The sequence below is a fragment of the Chinchilla lanigera genome, unplaced genomic scaffold (assembly GCF_000276665.1).
Source record: "Chinchilla lanigera isolate Chin_1 unplaced genomic scaffold, ChiLan1.0 scaffold00041, whole genome shotgun sequence".
In the NCBI taxonomy this organism is placed as follows: domain Eukaryota; kingdom Metazoa; phylum Chordata; class Mammalia; order Rodentia; family Chinchillidae; genus Chinchilla; species Chinchilla lanigera.
This window is the reverse complement of record NW_004955442.1, coordinates 10,578,315-10,603,684: the sequence shown is the minus strand read 5'-3', so window position 1 is coordinate 10,603,684 and position 25,370 is coordinate 10,578,315. Positions and strand designations below refer to the sequence as shown.

The following is a 25,370-nucleotide window of genomic DNA, read 5'->3' as shown; positions in this document are numbered from 1 at the left end:
CCTTCCCTTCCCTTCCCTTCCCTTCCTTTCCCTTCCTTTCCCTTCCTTTCCCTTCCCTTCTTCCTTCCTTTCCTTCCATCTTTCTTTTCTTTTCTTTTCTTTTCTTTTCTTTGCTTTGCTTTGCTTTGCTTTGCTTTCCTGCTTTCCTAGGGTGTAAACCCAAAGTCTTTGCACTAAGTCCCCAGCCCGGCCCTCTTTTCCCTCCCTTAGGGTTGTGCTAAGTTGCTACGTGGCCCAGACTGAGCTCTAACTAGTGTTCTTCCTTTCTCAGGCCTGCATTGGTTGTGCTCCCTGGCTGCCTCAATAACCTAAATTGATTCAAAAATTTTCCTTCCATGGTCATTTTGACTTTGGGGAAGAGCCAGAAGTCACATGATGCCAGATCTGGTGAATAAGGTGGTTGAAACACACTGTAATGGCCCCTGGCAGCACCTTTAACTATATTTTTGATCGTACTCTTAAAGACACTTCTAAAAGAGGACTAACAGAACTGGTTCAGAACGTGGCAAGAATGATGGGATAAGTGCGTGTGAAGAGGGGGAGGGTTCTGAGAGGTATTAATGGCAATGTATCTTTTTCTGTAATCTATTTTTAAAATTCAAATATTCACTATAGTATATGATCCCTGTTTGTGGTGCTGAAAGATGAAAAATATTGTTCTAGAGATGAAAGCTTTATTGGCAAATGATTTCATTCTCCAAAATACAAATTGCAAAAAAATCTTTCAAATTGTAATTGTTCCAGAAAAACTCATCTATATCACAACACTTAACACATTATGAGTTGGCAAGGAAATCCCTACAGAAGAATAAAAAAGACATGCTCTATGTAGTGAGCCTACTATGTGCCAAATACATAGCTTACATTGTTTTCCAGTCCTTGCAGAAGTAATGGTGAGTAGGGGATTATTGAGCCACAATATAACCAGGAAACTGAAGCCCCAGTTATTAAGTGTGACAACCCAGTTTGGAGACCGTATTAAATACCTTCAGGCCCAGTGTCTTTCTTTGCCTCAGTTGGTGCACCAGAGGGCAGATATGTGCTTCCAAAAGAAAACTCAATTTTGTTTCTTGCTTCTGAGGGGATAGTAAATTAGACAGTCTTCCAAAATCCTTAGAAGGAAAATACAATTTCCCAAAGTCTCCCAAACTTCTTATCTTCCAAAATAACCTTTCAGCCATATAGTAAATGGTTACTCTGCTCCTGCTGTATCAGTTTCTCATCGCTGCTGTAACCCATTACCACACCTTAGTGGTTTAAAGCAAAACTGTTATACTCCATTGCAGTTCCAAAGACCAAAGTATAAAATAGATCTTACTGGGCTACAATCCAGATACCTGCATGACTGATTCCTGCTGGAAGTTCTAGGAAAGAATCCATTTCCTCATGCTTCCCAGCTTCTGGAAGCCACCTGGGTTCCTTGGCTCCCGATCCCTTCCTCTGTCTTCAGAGCCATCGGTGCAGCATTTTCAAATCTCCCCTCCCTCTCTCTTGCCCTCTCTCTCTCTCTGTGGTTCTCCCTCTATGGTCGTCTCCGCTTTGATCTTTTCAGAACCTCCACAATTACACTGGCCCCACCCAGATAATCTAGGATAATCTTCTCTCCTCAAGATCCTGACTTTCACCATATCTGCAGACCTCCTTTTGCCAAGAAAAATAGAGAATGAAATGCAGATTTCTTTGGGGAAGTGTCCTCATTCTGCCTACCTCGTGTGTTTTATAACCATCACTGCAGAAATACTACAGATACATGGCTGCAAAACAGAACTTTATTTTCAAAGTCATACCGGTTAGTTTGTGTTTATGTGTGCCCCTGTGCACGTGTGTGTACTCTACAGAGGAAAACTGTGCACAAACAAGTCTTTGTAAAGCACCGTAGGACACATAGGATTATTATCCATCAAAATCACTTTTATATCCTCAGATGCTCCTCTGGCACTTGATATGTGGTATGATAATGGCTTAGTTTATATTTCCTGCATGAATTTTTCTAAGAAATGTAAGAACATGGTACAATACACAGTAAAGAAACACTGCATATTGTAGCAACCCAAGTATGACAACTTGCCCATTATATTAGCTGCTGTTAAGACTCATCTTAGTACATTGCTAATCGATCCACACAGTAATAACCTGGAAACAGTGCAGGTATTTGAAGTGCTTTGCACATCCTCGGATTCCATCACTTCAGTTAAGCTCTAGCATTATACAGGTTTTTAGATTTTACCAGGAGTTGGCAAACCTGGCCCTCAGGCCAAATCTTCCTTGAAGACTGTTTTTCTAAACACAGCTTGACTGGAACACAGCCCTGCACATTTGTTTAGAAATCATCATTGACTGCTTTCATGTTACAAGGGCTGAGTTGAATAATTGCAACATAATATACAATGCCTGAAATATTAACTCCCTCATTCTATACAGAAGAATGTTTGGAGTCCTTTGCTTTAGACAACTGTATGCTGGTGATTTTCTAGTGGTGTTACTGAATGTTGGATTGACCTGAGTGTATCACCCTCTGGCCTCCTTGTATCACATTCTTTAAATCACAATATGAGCAGTATCCTTCTATTAATGACCTTACCACAAATAATAGCAGTCTCAAGTTAATTGAGGCAAGCCCTCAAATTGTTTAGATTCTACACTTCCTCCGCGATGTTTAGTGAGATAAATTGTGTCTTGCTGTGGTGACTTGTAGATGACAGAAAAAGCAGAGGAAATTTTAATACAGTGACTGTATTCATTTCAAAATTAAAAAAAGAAAGTTAAATGTGTCTTCTGAGAGCACAGTAAACCATTCAAAGCTGTCACGGCACTGAGACGAATGAGAGTAAACAGCACATCTCCAAAAATATCCCATAAATACCCTTAAATTATAACGATGTGTTTGATCTTCTGCGGAGAAGTAACTAATTCCTGGCACCTTCACTTCTCCAAACTGTTCATCGATTGTCCTGGGTATGGAGATAACTGTTGCTGATAACTGAGTTGATAATCTAATTTAATAAGGCTTTATCTCTGTCTAGATGGATAATCAAAGTTGCTATCTCCTAGAGCAGAGTGCTTCACCACTGACATTTTAGGCTGGATGGTATGATTCTTTGTTGCAGGGAGCTCTCCTGTGCATTATAAAATGTTTAGTAGCATCTCTGTTCTTTACCTACTCAATGCCAGTAGAACTCTCTGTCCCCCCGTGTTTGGTTGTTTTGGTAACAACCAAGAGAGTCTCTGGACATTGTCATGTGTGCTTGAGGTATGAGGACCACAATATTCCCTAGTTGTGAACTCTTGTTCCCAAGAGATGGGTTGGAAATATTTGGCGTCCTTCTATGGGGCTCATCACTTACTGTTATTGCAGATGAACTTCCTTTATCTTCCTTGAGGGATCCCCTTGCTTCTAGTCCTCCAGCTCCTTCTTCCTGGGCCAGGCTTAACTTCCAGTCTAAACAGCCTGCAATCATGAGACCATCTTGCCCTCCTCAGCCTTTTCTGATCACCCTGAGCTGCGTTGTGAGCCAGATTCACGGAGCTGGCCTGTGATCAGGCTCCATGAGCTGGAGCACCTCTCCATCTCAGCTGCCGTGATCACAGGGGCTGGAGAATGCGAGTCTCTCTGATGTGGTCTTATCAGGCTGAGCCTAATGTCAACTCTGTTAGAAGGCTTCGTCCGATCCGCCTGTAGCTTTGTTCTGAACCGTTCAGTAACAGTTCACTGGAGCAGAAAGAGCCCTGTGAATTGATATTATAAACCCGCGTGCCTGTTTTATTCATTGTGGAGACAACGGAATAGAACACAAGTATTTATTTTTAGTGCTTAGAGAATGACATTTCTTTCCCCTTCCCCATTGTTGCTGAATGCAGAAAACAGAGAAAACAACGGAGGACTCCTTCTGAACACAATTCCGTCGAAAAGCTATCGCCAATTGTTTCTTGATTCGATTACTTTGCACTCTCCTTAGCAGTGTATATCTGTGCGTATTGAATATGGATGAGTGCGTAATATATATCACATTCATTTGGATGATCTTAATAAGGAATTGAAGGGCATGGAATGTAATCCAATCACCATGGGTCAGGTCTTCTATTCCTGGCTGTTTCTTTGACCCTCTCCTCCTCAATTTCATTGAAAGTTAGAGTTTCTAGAAAAATTCATGAAATTTCATCATGTTTCATTCATTCCTTGCTCCTGGGCATTTCTTGCTGAAGGTCAGAGAGCTGTGAAATTTCTCTTTAGTCCCATTGCTTTGATATGGCAGAGGCTGGGCAAGGAGGAAAATGAAGTGTGGAGAAATGGAGTCACAGTGATGTCTTAAATGGGAGGAGGAGGGGTCTGCTGAAAGGAGGCTGGTGAGAAAGGAGGGAGGCACTGGATGTTGTCGGAGTTGACAGGTCTCCATCAGTGAGACCAAGGGCAGGACTGGGCATAGCTGGCCATCTCCCCTTTCAAGGGGGTGTCACTTATAGCCTAAGCTGCCTCTGTGGGTATCTTGAGTGATGACAATGATGATGATGACAGTAGATTGAACCATATGAAGTGACTGGCATCTGGCAGTTGTTAACCTATATAAATACCTTTTTCATATGGCTCAAATTAATCATTGTAAAAATAATAGCTAATCTACATTGGGGGATTTCTAAAGTACGGGCACAGTGCTGGATCCTAACATTGATCAATATGCATTGATTTGCTCATTAGACCAAAAGTTTCCCTATGGGAGACCCTGGCATTAACCCTATTTTGATAATGAGGACCTGGAGGTATGGAAATAACTGCCTCAGGACCTAAGTAGTGAAACTGGGATTAAAACCCAAGGGATGAAGAGTACCGTCTGCTTTTATTAAGTTCGAGCCTACTCTGGCAGTTGGATGACAGGGTTAGACAGATGTTCATACGTTCCATGGATGGTCTTAGGTTTTTGTGAAGCTTGAACATCATGAGTTATTTTATTTGTTTCTTTTTTAAAATTTTGTGTCCAAGCCACCCCAGCCATGGGAAGGACTAACAATCCTCAGAGCTCTGCACTCGCCACCTAAAAATGGGCTAGTTGCCATCAAATTGGAATTCTAAGAATGGTCAACAGACAACTTTGCCTTGAGGGTTCTGTGTGAAGCAATGACAGTTAGATCACATTCTAATCAGCTTCGCTAAAATCCCGCATTAATTTTCCTGATAACTGATGGAATTCTGATTTTAATGTCTTTCCCTCTAAACCTCATCCCATCTTGCAGAGAAGAAACAAGGCCCTAAGAGTCCTGACAAAGGCAATGAACACATGGAATTAGGAGGTCATATCAGAGAAAGGAGTAAATGTGTCTTCTTCTGGAAGCCATGGCTCCAGAGCGTTGGAAAAATCCAAGTTGAGGAGCAGCCTACAAGGCCTCAGGCCAGCGCACTGTTAAGGTGATCTAAAGCAGGGAGAGTGAGAAGCTGTGAAGGTTAGGAGGAGCCGAAGGGGACATGACACCTCTGTGTGGAGCGGTGTTCTGGGCAGGACCTTGGAGCCGAAGGAGAGCAATGAGTGAAAACTAAGGAAACCTGAGTAAAGCGTGGACTCTTGTTAATGGATCGGTGCTTATTCCTTAGTTGTGAAGAATACGTCTAGTGCTATGGGGTATTAGCAATGGAAAAATCAGGTGTCTCCATAGTTGCATACTTCACCACTCTTTATACTGCCTTCCCATCATTTGGATAACTTAAAACCATTCTAAAATATAAAAGCTTATCTTCTTTTAATTTTTTGAAACAGGGTTTCACTTTCTAATCCAGGCTGGCCTCCAATGCCCCGCAATCTTCCTGCCTCGGCCTCCCAAGTGCTGGGATTATAGGTGAGAGCTGCCATGCCTGGCTAACGCTTATTTTTTTAAAAGGAGAAAGCCACAAGCATGCACAAAAAGTACAGAATAAATATTTCCAGATTTACTGTAAATAAGACACTCTTAGTAATGTGAAGTGTTCTGTTTTTAGAATTTTGTGGTATTAATTTTAAGGCTAAGAACATCTTGGAAAAATCCCACAGTAAACAACATCAACAAATTTGGGTGGATGGCTTTAACTCAACTTTTCCCAAATTTATTCAGCTATAGAATCTTTTCATTTGGGAAACAGCTACAGGAAACAAATCAGAGAGCACAGGCATCCCTGATGATGTGGTGCTTCTCAGCATCCATGTTTTCCAGGACAAATTTTCATTCAGTCCTTTCTCTGTCCCCAAACCTGTAATGACCCTTCCTTACCTCACATGAATCTTAACCCCTAAGTTCTTTCTCTTCCCTGGAAATTCTATCCCTCCTGTTATCCTCTCCTTTGTCATTTTTCCTCTTTAGCAGAAGGTCCCATACTTCCCTGGAAAGCATGTGAAAACTGAAATGTCAGTGCCTTACCCCAGAATTCCTGCTCAGTGGTTCTGGAAGGGAGCCCAGAAAATATGTTTCTCACAAAACAATGCTGTTGGCCTGAGGACTACACCTGGAAACTCTTCTGCTGTAGGGTTACGTGCATTCTTCCATCCATGCTATGCTTTCTAACAGCGCTGTATTTTTGGTCTTGTATGTCTCGACACATTAATTGCCGATAATAGAAAATACGTCTCCACAAAGTATTCTTCAATCAGTGTGGAATTCAGAAGTGAAAAGGATTAAAAAAGAACAATAAAGTTTTAAAAAACAAAAGGATAAGATTCATGTGAGACATACAGAGTATGTGGACTGAGAAGTCCACCGCTTACCAGTGTAGTATTGGTGGCTGTGTAGAGATGTGTCCAGGAGTCTGCTCTGTTGCTTAGCAGTCCAGTGACTTCAGGCACATGTGATAAAATCCATGGGCTCCTACAGTGGGGATGTTTGTGTTCATCTCTTCTGCTTTTATGAGGATTAGTTTGGAGTCTCCCTGCGTGGATGAACATAGCAGTTGGCGTGTTGTAACAGTGCAATAGTGATTACTTTCTTAACCTCAGAAAAGTCATTCTCAGGTGGTATTGACCAGTCAGTCACCCGCTTTGTGAGTGGAAACAAAGTCCCGGATGCTCCCTCTGGACATTCTAATTCTTCAGGCTTGGGGTTGTGATGAACGTATGTGTCACATCACAAACACCCAGACTGTCCTATTGCAGGTGGTCCCTAGCCAATCCATCCACTCAACACTTAATTCTTCAGAGGTGCTGGGTGCCAGTGAAAAGTCCTCACCCACAAGGAGCTGACGTGCAGAACACAGTATGTGCATAAGTACACATATAAGGAATAGCCAGGTCATGAGGGGTCATATAAAGAGGTTAAAAAAAAGATTGAGAAGATGGAAAATGGTGGTCAGGAATCTTCTGAGAAGGAGACATTAGAGGGGAAAAACTAAAAAGTAAAACAATTTCATTTCAGATTTGGCTCTCTGTAATGGAAGCCTTACAGTTTAATAGAGATTTATTGTCATTATCTTCAGTGTTTTTTTTATTGGAAACTTTGATTTACCAACCAGTATGATAGACCATATTCCATATCCCAACCAATCCCATATCCCAACACAATAATTGGTAGTTTTCAAATACTGCTTCTAATGCCCATAACAGCTCTTCAAGGGAGAGCATATCAACCCATATTATGAGTGAAGACCATCTTGAAGAGGTTACTTACATGGTTACACTGGCTCTTTCTGCCACATCATACAGCTTTTGACACAGAAAGATTCAGACATCACTCATTTCCCAGGTCCCCAGTCATACCAAACTTTTTGCCTTAATCCTCTTAAGAAGCAATTCTTCTGTTACCATTTTTCATATTCATAATAATGCCATGACTTGCGATTTCTAAATCTGAATGCACATTAGGATCCCCTGACAGGAGGAGCTGTGCACCTGGAATTTTACAGGTTTTTTGTGGATGAATGTGACATACAGGTAAGGTCGGGTACCACTGGCTCACGTTGTAATCCAGGATAAATAGGTATGTCCTGGCCGCTAACCAGTTGGCGCTCTGGTGCTGAATATAGATGCAGAGATGAATTGTGAACCACCGCTTTGGAAGCTGACAGTCATCACAGTGACAAATATCACAGAAGTAAGGGACCGACCAACCCACTGAGCAGGCAGGCAAAATGGGGTTGTGGAACAAATGCAGGCTCTGGTTTGAAACCCAGCTCGCTACTTTCTAGCTCTGTGAGTTTGGGTAACACACTAAAGCAAATAAAATATCTACCATCATTAAGAACACAATAGCTTTCCAGCAGTGTGTTCTCTGTTCTTTGTCAGAGAAACACCCCTCTCCACCAAAGACCACGACTAGCTGAATCTCGAGAGAGAAAAGGGCTTCAATTTCTTATTTGTCCAGCAATGATGGCGTTACATCTCCTGTTCAGAAAAGTAGAAGAAAACAGTAGCAAATTATAAAATCTTTCCAGAGTCTTCTTTCTGAAGTTATTCAAGTCCAAATTTAGCATCCTCTCCTGGGGAAAATGGAACTGTCCTTTTTATGCATTCCCTGCAATACCTTTGGAACCAGTAATGCTGGCTGTAAGTCTTAGACTGGTTGTAGTTTAGAAGAGGGAAAAAATATCAAGCAAAACTCAAGATGTCACCCCTCCTCCTTTCCAAGCCACCTCTCTGCAGAGCTGGGTTTCCCCTCCAGCATGCAAAACCCCTGGCCCTCTCCTTTTTTTTTTCTGCCACACCCATTTTTTCTTATAAAAGCTCCAATCTGGAACAATTGCTCACACTTTGTATTCCTTGGAGCTGTAATATTTGCCCGACGATGAGCTCCGTTCAGCAGTTTGTTAACCGAAATGGGAAGTGACAGATTCAATAAAAGGAAATCTCTCTGCCAAGGAAACAGATATTATTTCTCCCCTCACTCTCCTTTTCTCTGTCTCTCAGATGACTCTGTGCTTGGAATCTACAGGCTCCAAGCCTACGGACACACCAAAGCTCCCTATTGATCCGTGTCCAACTAATTTGATCAGAATGGAGACTTTTATTCCCATTGTTCCTCCCAGTGGTGCTTAACTGATGTGATTGAGTGCCTGGGAGTCACCCCAGACACCTGCTGATTGTCAGGAAGAAAACAGGATATATAGGAACCAGATCTACTCTGCAGTGGAGAGGGGGTTGCTGTAGACAGGGTAGGTTATGAACAAGTTTGGTTGGGAGATGGTGGAAGTGGAAGGCAGCCTTGGTGTCGGGGGAGGAGCTAGAGAAATAGCCTGTCCAAGGGCACAGATGGCAGGAAAGGGCCTGGGGATTTCAGGACAGGACTCCAAAGCTGAAGACTTTGTCTTGGTCACTGACACATCTTAAAAAGACTTCACAATCGCCACTCATTGAAAATGAGGCAATCCTGAGGGAAATGGGCGCACATTTAACCTCTGAAGCATGCTTTCACTTACTCACACATATTTAGAAACTGTACATAACAACAATGATGATGAAGCTTATGATAATAATTATCATGCATCAGAGCACTACCAAACAGCAGGAGCTGTTCTAGGCAAATAGCACATATTATCTCATTTAACCCCACAGCCACCCTTGGGAGGGGGCATTATTATTATCTACATTGTATAGCGGGTTACTGGGGCCTAGAGAAGTAACGTGTGCAAAGAATCATGGTTGACAGGTAGGGAACTTGGGATTCTAGTACACAGCTCCACAGCTAGAATTCCTCTTAGGACTTTTTCCCAAATTTGAGATATTTGCTGAATTGCATCCAGTTGTAAGAACTAACACAAAGGAAAGGTCCCACACTGTCCTCACTGACTTGTCCTCAGTGGTGAATCTTGCATATCTGTTCTTCCACATCCTAAGCAGGAAGTGGATATTGATGTGTTTCATTCACCTTACTCAGGGCTCCCCAGTTTTATACGCATTCCTTCCTCTGTGTGTTTATACCTGTGCTGTTTGCTGTGCCAGCCGCCACTGTCATCACACTGGATGTTCCCACTGCCAGGATCCCAAGCTTTTTGGAGTTACAACCACATCCTTTCTTTCCCAACCTCAGGCAAGCACTAACTTCTCCTCCATGTCTAAGATGTTGCCAAATTGGGAGTGACATATGAAATGTGTGAAGAACTTGCACTCTACTCACTTCCCTGTGTCTCTGTGTGGTTGTAGATTAATCCAGAGACAGAGGTCCGTGTCTATGTGCTTCTTGTGCTCCTTCAGCTGTTCTATCATCTCCCATGTCCCTTTTACAGCTGGTGTATTGGGCTGAGAGTTTCTAAGCTGCGTACACTGACATCACTATGCAGTGTACACACCCCACTACTAGCACTGCAGTCCCGAGCAGGCTCCCGATGTCCTTGTGGAGGAGTTCTCCATGAGATTCTTAAGCCATGCTTGATCACTGGAAGCCAAGATATTTCCTGCGACTTTCTCTACCCATCCCTAACCTTGTCATTGCCTGTAGGCCAGCCTGGTCCATTGTCTACACTGAGCCTAAGGAGAAGAAAATAGGAGTCAGGGGTTGATCAACGCAGTCTTCTCTTAGTAAGGTGGAAGATTGGTTCGAGGACCCCCCACAAATTACAAAATGCAAAGATGTTCGAGTGCTCTTATAAAGTGGCCTAGTATTTGTGTATAACATATGCATAACCGCATGTATGATTTAAATCATCTCTAGATTACTTACAATACCTAAAGCAATGTAAATGTCATGTAAATAGGTGCTATACTGTACTGTTTAGGGAATAGTGACAAGAAAAAAAGTCTAGCTGTTCAGCACAGACTCCATCTTCTTTTTCCAAGAATTTTCCATCAGCAATTAGTTGAATCTATGACTGCAAAATCCATGACTACCAGTCACCCGTTGTAATTTCTACCCCACAGGCCTCCTTGCCCCATATGAAAAGCATTTTCTTATAAAAATTTGCTCGTGGTAAAGGTGGTCTCCCAGTATATCTCAGGCACAATTATGTGCTGTCTGTGGTTCTATGGGAGGCTTCTTGTCCAGTTTCCATGGGGTTAAGTGTCTCCTGAACTGTTGCATGCATGGGTGGCCCAAAAACCTTGGCTTGTGTCCATGCCCCATCGTGTCCATGAGCCCTCGCATCACATGGGCTGACCACTGTCCCTCTGGCCTCCAGTGGAGATGAGGTATCCTGTGTCTCTGTTGAAAGCATGTCTTTCATCATCCTGCTCATGTGTCTGACATCATGAAATCATTGCCTATAAATTGTCAGTGACCACTGGGTATGAAAGACCAGGAAAGCATTGAGCTGAACTGTACTTTGCCACACAGCATTAGTAAATTAGATCGAAGTTTAGAATTGGGGAGTTTTCATCTTTTTATTCTGGCAAACTCAGAAAAAATTGATGTTGATATCTCTTCTCTAGATCTCTCATTTCATGTTCCCATTCATATTCTCCTCTCTGTCTCTCTCCCTCTCTGTCTCTCTCCAGTCTCTGTTTCTATGTCTTCTCTCTACTGTCTTCCATAAGTTGACCAGTGAATCTTCCTGAGGCCCCTCAAAAGAACAGCTAAGCATTGCTTTGCATCTCCCCTAGTCAGCTGCTCTGTGGTACCCACTACCTGTATGGTCTTCTCGATTTTGCCCTCAATCACTCTCACCTCAGCTGGGCAGCAGCTCAACCTGGAGGTACTGAATTTCAGGAGCTCCTTCCTCACTCACTCATCTGCAATTAAGAGAGATGCCCAGACCTCACTTGTCCATGTGGAGGGCAGAGCTCCTTGGCTCAGTGCACCCAGTACCTTGGAGTGGGCAGACTGTCAGGCCCACCATGGCTCTCCTGTTTCTGCACATTTGAATAATACATCTGATTACCATGGCAAATGTTGCGGAGTATGCAAGCGTGGACCTCCTGCCTAATTAACTGGTGATAACAGGGCACACTGCCCTTTCTCCCTCCACAGCACCGTGGACATGACAGTTCTTTTATCTTCCTTCAAAACTAACTTGCTCTCCCGACCCTCCAGCAGCTCCTGCTTTGTCTATTTACCTCTCATGCTTTTGCAAGACTGTTAATTTTCCATGGCACCTCCTATCTGCTTGTAATTAACACATCGAACACTGAAGAAATAGTTCTGCTTTCTGCAGATGCTTAATGGAGCCCTGTTTTTTTTTTTTTCTCCACTAATTATACAACTGTATTTTAGTGATCTGCGTTGACCTCAAATGATCCATCCTTCCATCCTTCTTTCTTTCCTTCCTTCTTTTCTTCCTCCCTTCCTCCCTCCCTATTTCTCTCCCTCCCTCCCTTCTCTCTCCCTCCCTGTCCCCTTCCTCCAGCCTTCCCTTCCTTCTTTTTTTCTTAATTTTTCTTTCTTTTTTGTTTTATTTTTTCTTTCTATTGTTTTGGTTGGAAAGATAAGTAATAGTTTTGGAACCTGCTTTGCAGGAAAGAATGAACCCATTGCAGATAGATGTCAGTGTTCCCTCTCAGAGCCTTTAAAGGGTAAGGGTACATTTGTTGTCAGCTTTCCTGTTGGACTTTTGACAATTCTTTGTTAGATGTGGGTAATATTTGCTTTGGATCTATGCTCTCCCTTGAACCTAGATACTCTGCCTTGGTTAATTATACAGATGGGCACATGACCTACTCCATAGAGTGCCGAAATCTTCAGCAGATTGTAAATAGCCTCTCGTCCTATGAGATTTTAAGAAAGCTAAGCCCTTGTGTTCTGCAAACATGAGGCAGGGAATCTGTTTATCATCTTATGCTTAGGCTTAAAATTTAAGCTGTAATGAATACTGGTTCAAAGAGATCGAGGTATAAGAAGGAGGTTGGTAGTTACAGCAATAAAAACAGGAGCAAAGAGAGCAGCTTTTGTGAAGGACTCCGGCTGGAATAATGATGATAGAATTGTCTAAATCAATACGTCTCTTGTCAGACGCATCTCTGATGTTTGAATCAACCAGGCCTTTTCTGCAAGAGCTTTCTTCGAGAATATTGAATTATTTATTATTTGTATCTTTTTTTCCTTTTCTTTCTGATGATTTTCTTCCCTCTGACTTAGTAAAATTTGTTTTTCATGCTGCCAGTTTCAATGTTGTCTACTCTTTGATAAATAGCAGTAATTGGGCGTATAGCAGAAGTCATGTACAAATGTATGACTTCAATTACATCTAGAGTATTTTTTCTTTATATTGATTTTTTCCTTATAAGATCTGTTCTCTATAGCCCATAGTGCTGAGTATTTTAAAGAATTATTCTTTGTGTGTGTCAGCAAGCACTCTTGAAACTATGTATCTTTTTTAAAAATAGTGGCCCTGCCTTTGCATTCAGCTGTACCAACCTGGAAAGAGAAAACGCAGGGATTTCCACTGAGGAGTTCTACACTCCCCTCACCTGACTTTTGCCTGGTTTTGCAGCTGTGTGGTTCCTGTGGCTGGTTTTTCTTATTAAAAAGCAGGGCCAAGGCAAGGATGGTGATTTTATTGACCAGGAAAGTTGTGTATAATAAAAATCGCAGAGCGTAGATCCTACATTTAAAAGAAGAAAAAAAATAAAGAAAAAAAAACCAGAGGACAGAGTTCTGCGTTGTAGCTGATGCTTTAGAAGAGACTGCTCCTGGATACTCATTGCTTCTGATTTCAAGTGCCTCCTGTTTATGATTCATAAACTACATGTGTTGCTAGTGTGTGTTTTTTTTCCAGCTTAATGGATGCTTTCGGAGAAATCTCTGTCCACGCTTGTATATCCATAAATATACAGATTTCCAAGGTTGAAGTGCAGCCCGAGTTTTTAGTGATAATGGCTGAGACAACAGTGATATCTCTTAAGCACAGCCAAGTTTCTACAGCAAGAATTTGATGTCTAACAATTTCAAAGTCACTGCTCGGAGTGAACTGAACCTACTAGCTGGAGAAATAGGAGATAGCGTTGGAATCCCGCGGCGTGCTCCATCAGTCACAGCTTCCAGAAGCTGCAGACACACTGGATGTCAAATGCACATTCCCTGTGGCCTGGGGCTGGCCTCCACCAAAGGGCAGCCCTACAAACACCAATTCCACATTGTACCTTTTGCCTCTGAGTTTCCGTTCCGTTGCATTCTGCCGCTGTCAGCACTTAGAGAAGCAAAATATCATGGGACGCAGAATTATATTTTTTAAGGGCATGCAAATAGAGAGTGTTGGTTTTTTTAAACCTTTTCGAGGGAGAAATGAGCACTCCAAAGACATTTTCAGGTAGAGTGTGTAGGCATGTTATTTTATCTTATACCCAGTCCCTAAAGCTATATCTGTCTCTTTTTGTGCAGGAGGAAAAAATAGGCTAAAAACCATCTGAGCATCTGAGTGATAAAGGAGTCACACTCCCAGTTATTATGCTGTAGGTGATGAAGCTGGGGCTTAAAGAGACAAAGAGAAATCGAGTTGGTGGTAGCTGAGCCTGTGCCTTTGGACTGTACCCTGTCCCTCCCAGCATGTTGGTGTATGGGGTGTGTGTGTGTGTGTGTGTGTGTGTGAGAAGCACTTGGATAAATCTGCCTCTCCCACCAGTAGGCTGCTAGGCAAGGCACTCAGAAGCAGCCTCATTGTTTTAGATTTCTTTTCCTATCATGTAGGTGTCTATACCATGCCACCCACACAGGAGAGCAAGTGAGCTGTGAAATATATTCATTGTTAGAGCACGGGGAAATGGTGGCAAGCAATCGGAGGTAATAATGTCCGACAGGCAAGGGAGGCCGCCAACATTACCTGCATTATTTCGGTTGCCTTTTTCATTATAGGTTCGGGAAATAGGCAGCAATTCGATTATGGCATGATTTGGGGTGGAATTGCTTGCGCTCCCTGACCCTGTCACAGGGGGATCAAATGAGAAGTCAGCTCAAATAAAGTTTATAGTGCATTAACTGGACGGAGCAGTACCTTACTCACAGAGCACGATTTTTCATCTTCCAGAGGTTTGCAACTGCAGCCCAGATATATCTGTACCTTAAGGCACAGGGAGGATTGGCTGAGACGTATAGGAGTGCAGAGAGGCAACCAATGGTGTGCAAAGCCCTCCCCTTCCATGTGCTGCTCTGGGCTCCTCTGCGGCTTGGGCGAGGCAGTGTGATTAATAACACGCAGGGAACCTGCTTGTTGGATTATTAATTTCCCATCCCCTTTGCCTTATTTTTTTTTCTTTGCACATATTCCTGATGCTTTTCCTCCTGCTTTTTTTTTTCTTTGCCTTTTGCAAAGCCCCTGCACTCCTCTTTTCCCCTGGTGTGGCCCACCTTTTGCCCATGGAGCTAACCACTAGCACCTTACACTGACGCCTGGCCGCCCAACCTTGTGCTGCTGGCTTCACACCTGTGGTGAGTTTGTCTCTTCCCACTGGGGGTTCTGTCTGCAAGCAGGCGGGGGGCGGGGGAGAGAGAGAGAGAGAGAATGAATATGAACAGGACTATGAGAGAATGAATGGTCACCAGGAGTTTGAGCCCTGCTGTGTTTTAAGAGCAGACTTGGCCTTCTGTTGGGAGTGACCTGAAAAGCAACATCAGTTTCCTGAGTAACTGCCTCCATCCCAGCCCCAGCTGCTGCATAGAGAAGTATGAGATCTCTTAGTGTACTAATTACATCTCTTCTCACTGGTTCTGGTGCAGAGAGAGAGGGAAAGAGCAAGATCGAAAGTGTGAAAGAGCCAGAGAGAGCGCAAGAGAATCAGGGCAGATTTGGGAGGGCTCTGGAGCACCTTGCAAATTGGGGGTACTTTGCATTAGAACTTCTGGCACCATCTGTCCTCCATTCACCAGACACGACTGCAAGCCCTTGGAAAGGAGTGTCTCATGCTGATCATGGGCACAGATGGACATTTGTATTGGTGACTTGTGCTTTTTATACCATGCACGTGATATGAAGGACTCTGGGTTTTGATTCGCTGACCGGCTCATGTCTTAGTATAAAAGGAACAGAGAAGCAGGCAGGTCTCTTCCCACCCACCTTGCTCAGCCCAGTCCAGGGTCTCCCTTCACCTGCTTGGGAGGAGACTCTCCCTCTTCAAACTTCGACCTCCTGAAATCATATCGTTATATAGCAGAAAGGCAGGGTATGCTTTACTTACACAAGCTGTCATCACCAATAAGCCCATTTCTCTGAAGGAAACCTTGTGTTTGATTTCTAAGAAGCCCATCATTTTAAGATTGCTTCAAAGCACAAAAAGCTAATAGAATGGAGAAGTGAAAAAAATTTAAGTTGGACATTAATTGTTCTCTTTATATAACATAAGCACAAAGCAGGAAAAACCTTCCAAGCTGATTATCCCTTTCCTTTGTTCTCTCTCTCTCCCTCTTGCCTCTCTCTCTCTCTCTCTCTCTCTCTCTCTCTCTCTCTTTCTGTGTGTGTGTGTGTGTGTGTGTTGGGTCTTTTTAAAAGCACTTTTAAGATTCTCAGTAGTGAATTCTGAGGGAAAAGAATTATACTGTGATATAAGGCCTCTTGTAAGAGAGACATCAGATTTTTGCCTTTTTATTTTGAAAAGAAAAAAGCATAAACAAAGTAGCTAGGTATTTTAATAATGTGACTTATACTCGACTATGTTTTATTGAATAGAAGCTTGCTAATCGGAACTGTATGCTTGCATTGTGCCCACCCACAGGTGTGTACTGACCACGTGTTTGTTTTGTCTGTATTTAAGCACCCAGCGTAATACAGACATGAAGATACTCAAAGAAGGAGGCAACAGTCCAGCTTGACAATTTGGAGCTGTAGAAAGCAAAAGAAATATTTAGGGTAACGGCAACCAGACTATCACGCCAAATCTCCAATTAATTTTTCTTCAGATTTCAGTTTTTCCTTTGAGAACAACAGGTCTCGTTTTGACGGAGTAACCAGTAGAGAGGTAAAATTGGAGAAGAACGTATGAAAAATTATGCTGAATAGTATGAGGGTATTTGGAAGTTTAGGTACAAAAGAGGAATATTATTTGAAATAAAGATGGTGCAAGTACAGCACAGCCTTCTGTGATTATTATTTTAAAACAGAAAAGGGGTTTTAAAAAATCTTAGTGTACTGAGTATACTGAGTGCTGATTTTTGACTTTTAGTTTTTATTTATGGTAAGTGTAGATATTGTTGAGAAATGATCTCATTTGTACATTCAGAGGAAAAAAAACCAGTAGAAATTATGACTTGAAGAGCCTTTTTTCTGCAGCTTGCTAAAATTCCAACTTTGCTTAATGGTCACTTAGAAAATATAGATTTGATGAGAGAAGGTTTTTTGTTTTGTTTTATTTTACACTATGATGTTTTATAAAAAACAGTGTTTGTTGACTAACAAGGGTTGGAAGTGGCTTTTACGGACCAGTATCTTTCTTGTCTTTACTTTCTCCCTTCTTTTTCCCTCCCTCTTCTCCCTTCCTCCGTTCCTCTCTTCCCTCTTCCTTCCCCTCTTCCTCCCTTCTTCTCTTTGTTCCTTGGCTCATGTACTAGGAAACTTTCTCAAAACCTCTTTTACTTGGGAATTTCGGAGGCAAGGTGCCTTTCTTAGAAGGATTTACAGCTACATTCACGTCTGAATGAATCGCGCTTCCACTTAAATATCACCGTATTTCTGTCCCTCTCCTGTATTTCAAAGTTGCAGAATGTTTTTCTTTTGTCTGAAATCACATGGGCTGCTCTCATTCATTTTGTTACCAAACTTCTCCAGAGAAATGGCCAAAAATAATGAAGTTTTCATGCTCTGAGACTGAGCTTTAAAAATAGATATTAATCTACCTGGGCAAAACTCCAAACATTTAGTAAAAAGAAGACCCTTTCCCCCTTTAAGAAATGTCTTCTCCTGAATTGGGGCAAGACAGCACCCCTTCCAGCATCCCCCTCGGGACAGAGTATTGCGTGGCTGATCTTAAACCACTGCCTCATTACTTTGTTTCTATTTGCTGCAGGCAATCTGCACACAGAGGTAAATGAAAAGTGTCTTTGCTCCCTCCACAAAGCTTCTACCCAGCTTCCCCTACATGTTTAGAGAAATGTGTTCAATTCATAAGCTCAGATCAATTGTTTATGCACATCTGTGTTCATTTGTTCAGGGCAGCATCTGGGCCTTGGGTGTCGGGAGAGACCTGTTGAGGCAAAGCCCTGTTAATAGCTAGGCTTATCTCATTTAGGGAGTCATCATTTTAATATGCTGGAGATGAAGCCACATGTGCTTTGGGCCCACTCGAGCTTAGGCTAGGTCCACACCTTCGCTAGGCAAACACAGCCAAAAAGAGCTCTTCAAGAAGTGATTACAGAGTCATGATTGCTCTACAAATTGAGTCTTTTTTCTTCTTGACAGTGATCCTGGCATCATCTCCTCACTTAATCCTTGCTAGCAATTTACCTATAGTTGCAGCTAACAAGAGGTGATTAGAGGGGAGGACCAGTCACCATTTAACACCCGGATCTGGAGTGCCATGGGCCCAGGCTTCCAAGTTGGGCCTGTTTCCCTGTTAACTCACCACCTCTAACGCCTTCACCCAGCTCTTAGCTCATGATAGTTTGCAAGCAGCAGCGTGAGTTCCCAAGCAGCCTCTGTTACGTGGCTGCTTGAAGGACTGGAAAAGCAATGGAGAGAAATGGGGAAGGCTTGCTGTTCTTTAAACCAAACAGATAAACCAAGAGGGAGAGTTTCTCCCACAGAGTTCAGTGCGTACTCTATTAGGTGACTGCCTTGGTCTTGGGAGGTGTGAGGCAACACCAAGAAGGTGGTTTGACCTGACCTGTACACATTTCACCTGTCCTTTGGGAGGAACTAGAATAGCAGCAGGCAAACTTCTCGAGTTAGAAATCAAAGTGACGCAATGCCTGCTGATGCATAGAGGGATACATACAGAAGTGCAGGGAGTGTATGCAGAAGTCTGCAGAATTCGGGGCAGGACTGTGGGTCTCAGGCTTGAGCATGTATCCACATCCCCTGGAGGGCTTGTTAAAAATCTCGGTGTTTCCGATTCAGTAGGTCTGGGGTGGGACCAAAGAATTTGCATTCTAACAATTTCCCAAGAGACACTGATGCTGCTCGTCTGAGAACCACACTTGGAGAACCACTGGTGAAGTCTGACAGGCTTGGTCTTTGCTAAGTGTAAAATGTACCCTGCACCCCCTTGCTTAACAAGGATGCATGCTCCCCGTTATCTTCAGAAAAAAGTCCCGAATTTGAAACTGACTTCTAAGTCCTTTTATAATTTGGTCTTTTCTTCTCCTCCTACATTACCTACCCATCTCCTCGAACGGATGTGACCGTTCCATGAACGTTACAGGTACTTCCGCACCAATGTCTTTTAACATTCCAGTAACACTCTTCTTCCTCTCATTTGCTCTTCTGGGAAGTGTCTTCCTCTCTCTGTTGCTCAGGTGCTGTCTCTTCTGGGTGAAATGTCCCTGTTACTTCTGTCACTGCCCCCACATCTAAGTTTGCATAGCTACTCACTGATCCTTGCATGATGGATACACCCTGTTCTATGATGACACTTATGTGTCTTTGCCTTTAAAGACAGGGCTCCCCTGTAATCATTCTGTTTCCCCAACACCTTGGAATGTGTAGTAGCTTTTTTATTGACTATGTCTTGCACAAAACAAATCTGACTTATAAGAATTAATATCTAATGGTAAAGACCAAATGATGGAGGCAGAAAACTTTGTTAAGATGGTCACACAACCATATATGGGAGTTTTGTTTTGGTTTTGCTTAGAAGCAACTTGTATCCTCTCTGAGACTCAGTTTTCCTATCTTTATAATGGGGAAATAGTAGTGATGTCAGCAGTGGCAGCAATAGGAGTAAAAGTAAAACTACTGCCTTCTTACATAGGTAATAAAGTGCACAGCACAGAGCCTGGCACTTCACAGAAATCCAGGACATCAAAAGTCTGTGTTATTGTCCTTGTGATGGGAGACAGCTCCAGTGGTGGATGATGATCTGTCCTGTGCTAATAAAAATGTGGGAATGGACATCACCACTCTCAGGAGCTGCAGGGAAGATAAGCAAGGAGAGACTTCTGGCACTCCTTGCTGTTAACATTATGCCTATCATCTTGTGTGTTGGAGTTGCTGGAAGGGATACCTTTGACTGAAAGACAGAACTGTATCCCCTCCGGTCACTCTGTGCCCTGCTCATCCTTAGCCCAGCAGTTCAGCCTTCTTCTTACGTTGGAACATTCTTGGTCTGAAGGGCTCTGCACAGCCCTCTTGCAACTCCTTTCCTCAACCCATTCTCATTCATCAGCTGCTGATTTGACTATGTCCACAGACAAGCCTTTCCTGATCAGACCATAAAAAGTAGGCCCTGCTCAGCCTGCTTTTCTCTCTCTGCCAGTGTCCTAGATGTCTCTTCTCTAATGCTTGGAATGGTCTGCTGTCATGTTGCATGTGCTAGATGTTTCTTCCTCTTGTTCTACAAGGAGGGCAGGAACTACCTACTCTATCATCTCTTATACCTGCAGAGCCTAGTACAGGATGTCATTTAGCAGGTGAGCAGGAAATGGATGGACAAGTGTGAGAGGGCTGACAAACCTGCCAGGTAACCACTGGGGACACAGCAGAAGGTAGACAATGTACCTTCTCTCTTGGAGAAAGAAAGCTCATTCCTCAGTCCTATTCTCAGCTGAGCTTCACACTTTCCTTCCTTCCTCCCTGCAGTGATCCACCTAACAAGTATGGTAACATCGTGGTTGGACACTAGTAGAAGCTGGAAAGTGTGTTGAGTTCTGCCTGTATGGAGCTTATGTTACACCGTCACTTTTACCTACTGACTGTCTCCCCCTCATGCACCAGCTTCTCTTGGGTAAGGGCCGTTTATTATCATGGCTCTGTCCAGAGTCTAAATAGTTCTTTAGGAAGAGTTGGTGCTTAAAAATAAATGGACTGAATGAATGAATTTTTAAATGTCTCTACCTTCCACTAAGGCCATAATCCACCCAAATGAGCTCATCATTAAGCTGGCGCAGTTAAATGTTTTTAATAAATACTATGCTCACTGTATCTTCTTGGTTCAACTTTGGTAATTTGTACATATTTAGGAATCTGTCCATTTCTTCTGAGTTTTCTATCCTATGGGAATACAGACTTTCAAAGTAGGTGTTGATGATCTTTTGAATTTCTATAGGATCTGTAGTGATTTCACCCTTTTCATTCCTTATTGCATGAATTTAAGTTTTTTCTTTTCTTTTTCTGTAAACATTCTAGTCTTAAGTCTTGGCCTAGGGCCATGCCAATTAGGGAAGATATTGTTTGAGCTGTTTGTTGTTTGGACAGGCCCAAAGTCAAAGTCTTACATATATATATATATATATATATATATATATATATATATATGCGCGCACACACACACACACACACACACACACACATATTTGAGACAGGGCCTTGCCAAATTGCTCAGTTTCCCGAGCTGGGCTTGAGATCCTCCTCCCTCAGAGTGCCAGAGTGCTGCAATTACAGTCATTTGCCACCATGCCCAGCACTTAAACTTTTTCAGTCCAAGCTTCTGACTTGTAGGAAAGCAGCAGGTTGTCATGAGCCTTCTATCGTTTGTGTGATACGATGGCAAAGAAGCAGACTTAGGAATGTGCCAAAGAATATTAGTTTTTGTGTGTACTGAACTCAGTCAGTGGAAGTGTGTATTCTTGAATCTACTGGTTGGGGGTTTGTTCTCATCACTGTCCAGCAAGGATTTTAAGATTTACACAGCATTGTCCTCTAGCTCACTCCAAGGGCAGGATTAGGATATCTGTACAAGCAGACATTCATTTGTCCTCTGCTGTGAGCCATGCCCTGTGCTGCATTATTTTATGATTATCTCATTTCATCCCTTTCCTTAAGTCTAACAGGAGACCCTGTATTTTAATGTTTTATAAAAGTATTGATTAAATATGCATCACAAAAAATTTACCATAAATGATATTCAGTATACTTGCAGTGATGTGCAGCCATCACTACTATCTAGTCTGAAGATATTTCTGAAACCCCTAAAGGAAGCCCCGTATCCATTAGGCAGTCACTGGCTGACTGCCAACCCCTCCCTTCCATAGCCTCTGGCAAAGGCTATAGGACAAAGACAGAGAGGTTTTTGCCCCCTTTATGTGGGGCACGAGCAACCACAGAGGTCCTCAAATTAGAGCAGTGGTGGTGGATATGTGTCCACTCTTACATCAGGCCCTCAGCTCTTACCCAGCAGCAAAGACAGTCCTCTCACTAACATGGATTCTGACTTGTGCTTTTCCTGCCTCCCATTTTATCACATAGAGATGACATGGCTTTAGTTATTAGGAGCATGGAGTCCTATAAGGAAAATATACTCCACTTAGACCATCTATAAAGCAGCAGGGTGGAGGTCCAGTGCCCATCAGAACACAAGGGAATGAGCAAGGTAGACTTGCTACAGACTTGCTGCTGCATGGAAGAGAAAAGATCTGGTCTAAGGGGCTCATGTGGTGCAGTTATAGCACATCTGACTCACATATTTAAAAAGTTTTCTGAGAGAAAGTTTATCATTGTAATTTATATAACATCAGTATAGAAAAATTTGCTGCCTCACTTTCTCCATCCACCTGTCTATCCATCCACTTACCCATCTGTCCATCTACCTGCCCGTCTATCCACCCTAAAAATATTTAATACCTTCGAGTGCTATGGGATGAGCCAAATGGCAAGAAGCGAAAGGTAAATGAGGCTTAGTTTTGGAGGTGTTCAGAGAAGCTTGCTAGACATGTATGTTAGACAATTAGGAACTGAAGAAGTAGGTGGGGTTTTGGACAAGGGTTTTATGAAAGTATTGAGAATGAACAATTAATACTTGGAAACTGCTCTTGAGGTCAATGCTGAGTGATCATAAAGACACTTCAAGGTATAAATCAGATAGAGAAGAAGAAAGATCAGGGGTGCTCTGAGCAGAGGACAGCACACGAGCAAAGTGCCATAAGCCCCTGGAGCACAGAAGACGGCGCAGATGCGCAGCATCACAGCAGGGGAGCCTGGGTGATAAGGGTGAGGCCAGAACAGGACAGCCAGCAAGTCTCACCGAACGGCATCCTCAGAGGCCTCAGGAAGGAAGCCCCTGAAGTTCAGCCTTGCAATAAACATTTCAGAATAGTTTTGTATTTGTACAAAAGTTGAAAAAATAGTACATTGTTCCCATCTAGTTTCCCTTACTGTGAATATCTTACATCAATAAAGTCCATTTATTACAACCTATGAACCAGTATAGAGACTTTATTGTTAATTAATGTCCACATTTTATTCAGATTCCCTTATTTACCTATTCATGTTTTCTAGCACCCCATGCAGGATCCCATTCTATATTCTGTTGTCAGCTTATCTCAGTCTCCCCTGGTCTGTGACTACTTCTTAGATGTTCCTTGTTTCTGATCTTGCTAGTTTTTAAGAACACTGGTCGGGTGTTTTGTAGAATGTTACTCCACTGCGGCTTTTTATATGATGGGACTGGGGTTATCGGCCTGGAGAGGCGAACCACAGAGGTGACATTTCTCTGTTGTCACATAGTATCAGTGGCACATAGGATCCACATAAAGGTGTTCCCCTTGGTCTTCTGGCTGAGTAACTGTCAGGTTTCTCCTCTGCAGATGGTTCTGTACCATACTGTTGGGAAGGGTGTTTTATGAGCAGCCCACACTTGTGGGGAGCGGAGATACGGCCTACCTCCCTGGGGGGACAGCATCTATGTTTAGTGAGGTTTTTCAGCAGTGGAGGGGGCTGGCTTAAGAATAATCTGGTGAAGGTGGCACCTATTGAAGTTCTTTAGCTTCACCTCAGCCATTCATCCCTTTCATTATCTAGCACCTACTTTTTTTCTGCCTATACTCAGTTACTTTTTCAGGGTGTGTGTAATCTGAACTTTTCTCATAGCCTGGCATCTTCTGTCCATGTATATAGACCACTGTGTTAATGAGACTATAAATCAAAGCAGCTTTCCCAGAGTGAAAATGGGATGCATCTTTGCATTGTACGATGTTCCTGTTTTGACTAAGCAGGGTGTGTGTGTGGGTGTGGGTATGTGTGGGGTGTATCCTATTATTTTTTTATTAGAAAATGGATAGTGGACAACTTTCCTATATGCGGTTGCTTATGTCCTTTCCATTTTGATTTTTCCACCCTCTTTATTTGCATCCCAGGCTAAAGTGATAGAAAAACTTGAATCAATGCATTTGAACATGTGTATGTGGCTTTAGGACAGATATTTTAGATAAAGTAAAGCCTTTACAAAGACCGAGGGTGCCTGAAATTTGGAGAGTGTCCATTGGATCAATCCAGAATGGCTGGATGGATATGCACTTACAACACAATGCAATGGCATTACGTTATCCCTCTTTTTTCAAAACCCCTTAAGGCGGTTGTGAGCATTCCCATTTTACAGGTAAATAAATAGAGGCTCTGTGAGATGAAAAGATTCTTTCTGCTCTATTAGGCACTGGAGGGCACCCAGGGACCTGTTAGGATGCCAAGACTTGAGCTGTGACTCCCAGTCTGAGACCTTAAGTTTGAGCATTACATCTAGAAAATTATTGGATTTCCATCTTGATATCGTCTCAATGTATAATAAAATTGCTTCACACCAAAAAGAGGAGCTGGATCGTAGCACCCTTTGATTTGCCATAGGACCCATTTAATCTGCTTTGTGTTACTGTGCTGGAATCTTCCAAGTTTATAATCATGAAACAAATGCACTTACCCTTAGCTGTGCTAGAATGTAATGATCCTCCCCTTTCTACTATATTAGATTAATACCCTTCTCAAATCGGCAGTTTCTGCTTTGGTGGGAGGGAGGAGTTCTTGCCTGTCAAACTGGAGGAAGGTGATCCGTACTTCCTATAACCTGGTGAATCCCAAGCTCTCTGGTGTCAGACACTGGAAGGGATGATAGCAGAGACAAAAGGACACTGTCGGCACGTTATTAATGTTAAAAATTGTTGGCGTTCCATGCAGTGTGTTTTTCTAATTAGAGGCAAGCTGCAGAGTCCCATTTCCATAATCAACATGGGAATGGAAACTCAGCAAAATTTCATGTATTTGCAAGGAAACTGCTCCCCGGCAACATAAAAATGGCTTTTATAACATAAAGGCTGTAATTAGAATAAGTCAAATCAGTTGGAAACGATTAAGGCCAGAGTAGGCAAAGCTGCCTTCTAAATATTTGTCTGGAGATTAGCCGACTTCTGCCGCCTTGAGAAGCATCTTTGATTTACTTATACTGCTCGACATGGCAAAGATAATCTTAAGGAGGCAAATGAACCCAGATTTAGATGTGCTGGTCAGCCCTTTCTGCAACTTGACAGGAGGCAGCCCCAGCTAAGTCAGAAGAAAAAAAAAAAAAAAAAAAAAAAAAAAAAAAGCCTGCTTCCTCCCTCTACATTTTGCTTTTTAAACTTTAGGATCATCAATTTAAATTCTTTTAAAATGTGCTAGGTCTTTGAAGCTTTTAGGATGCACTTTAAAAGTCCACGTGGAATAATTTCCTGCATGT

At 42.6% G+C, this 25,370-nt stretch overlaps 1 protein-coding gene across 16 annotated transcripts in view; it reads left to right on the top strand.

The window, feature by feature from the left end:
* The window catches only part of Rbfox1 (RNA binding protein, fox-1 homolog (C. elegans) 1), a 349,342-nt gene that overhangs the window by 90,918 nt on the left and 233,054 nt on the right, over positions 1-25,370 (top strand). The window contains exon 1 of one of the 16 annotated variants that reach the window (XM_013517918.1): positions 15,211-15,234. The exons of the other annotated variants lie outside the window; for them this stretch is intronic. The gene's annotated coding sequence lies outside the window, so the exon portion shown is untranslated. Of the gene's footprint in view, positions 1-15,210; positions 15,235-25,370 lie in introns of those variants that run through there. 16 annotated transcript variants of the gene reach the window in all.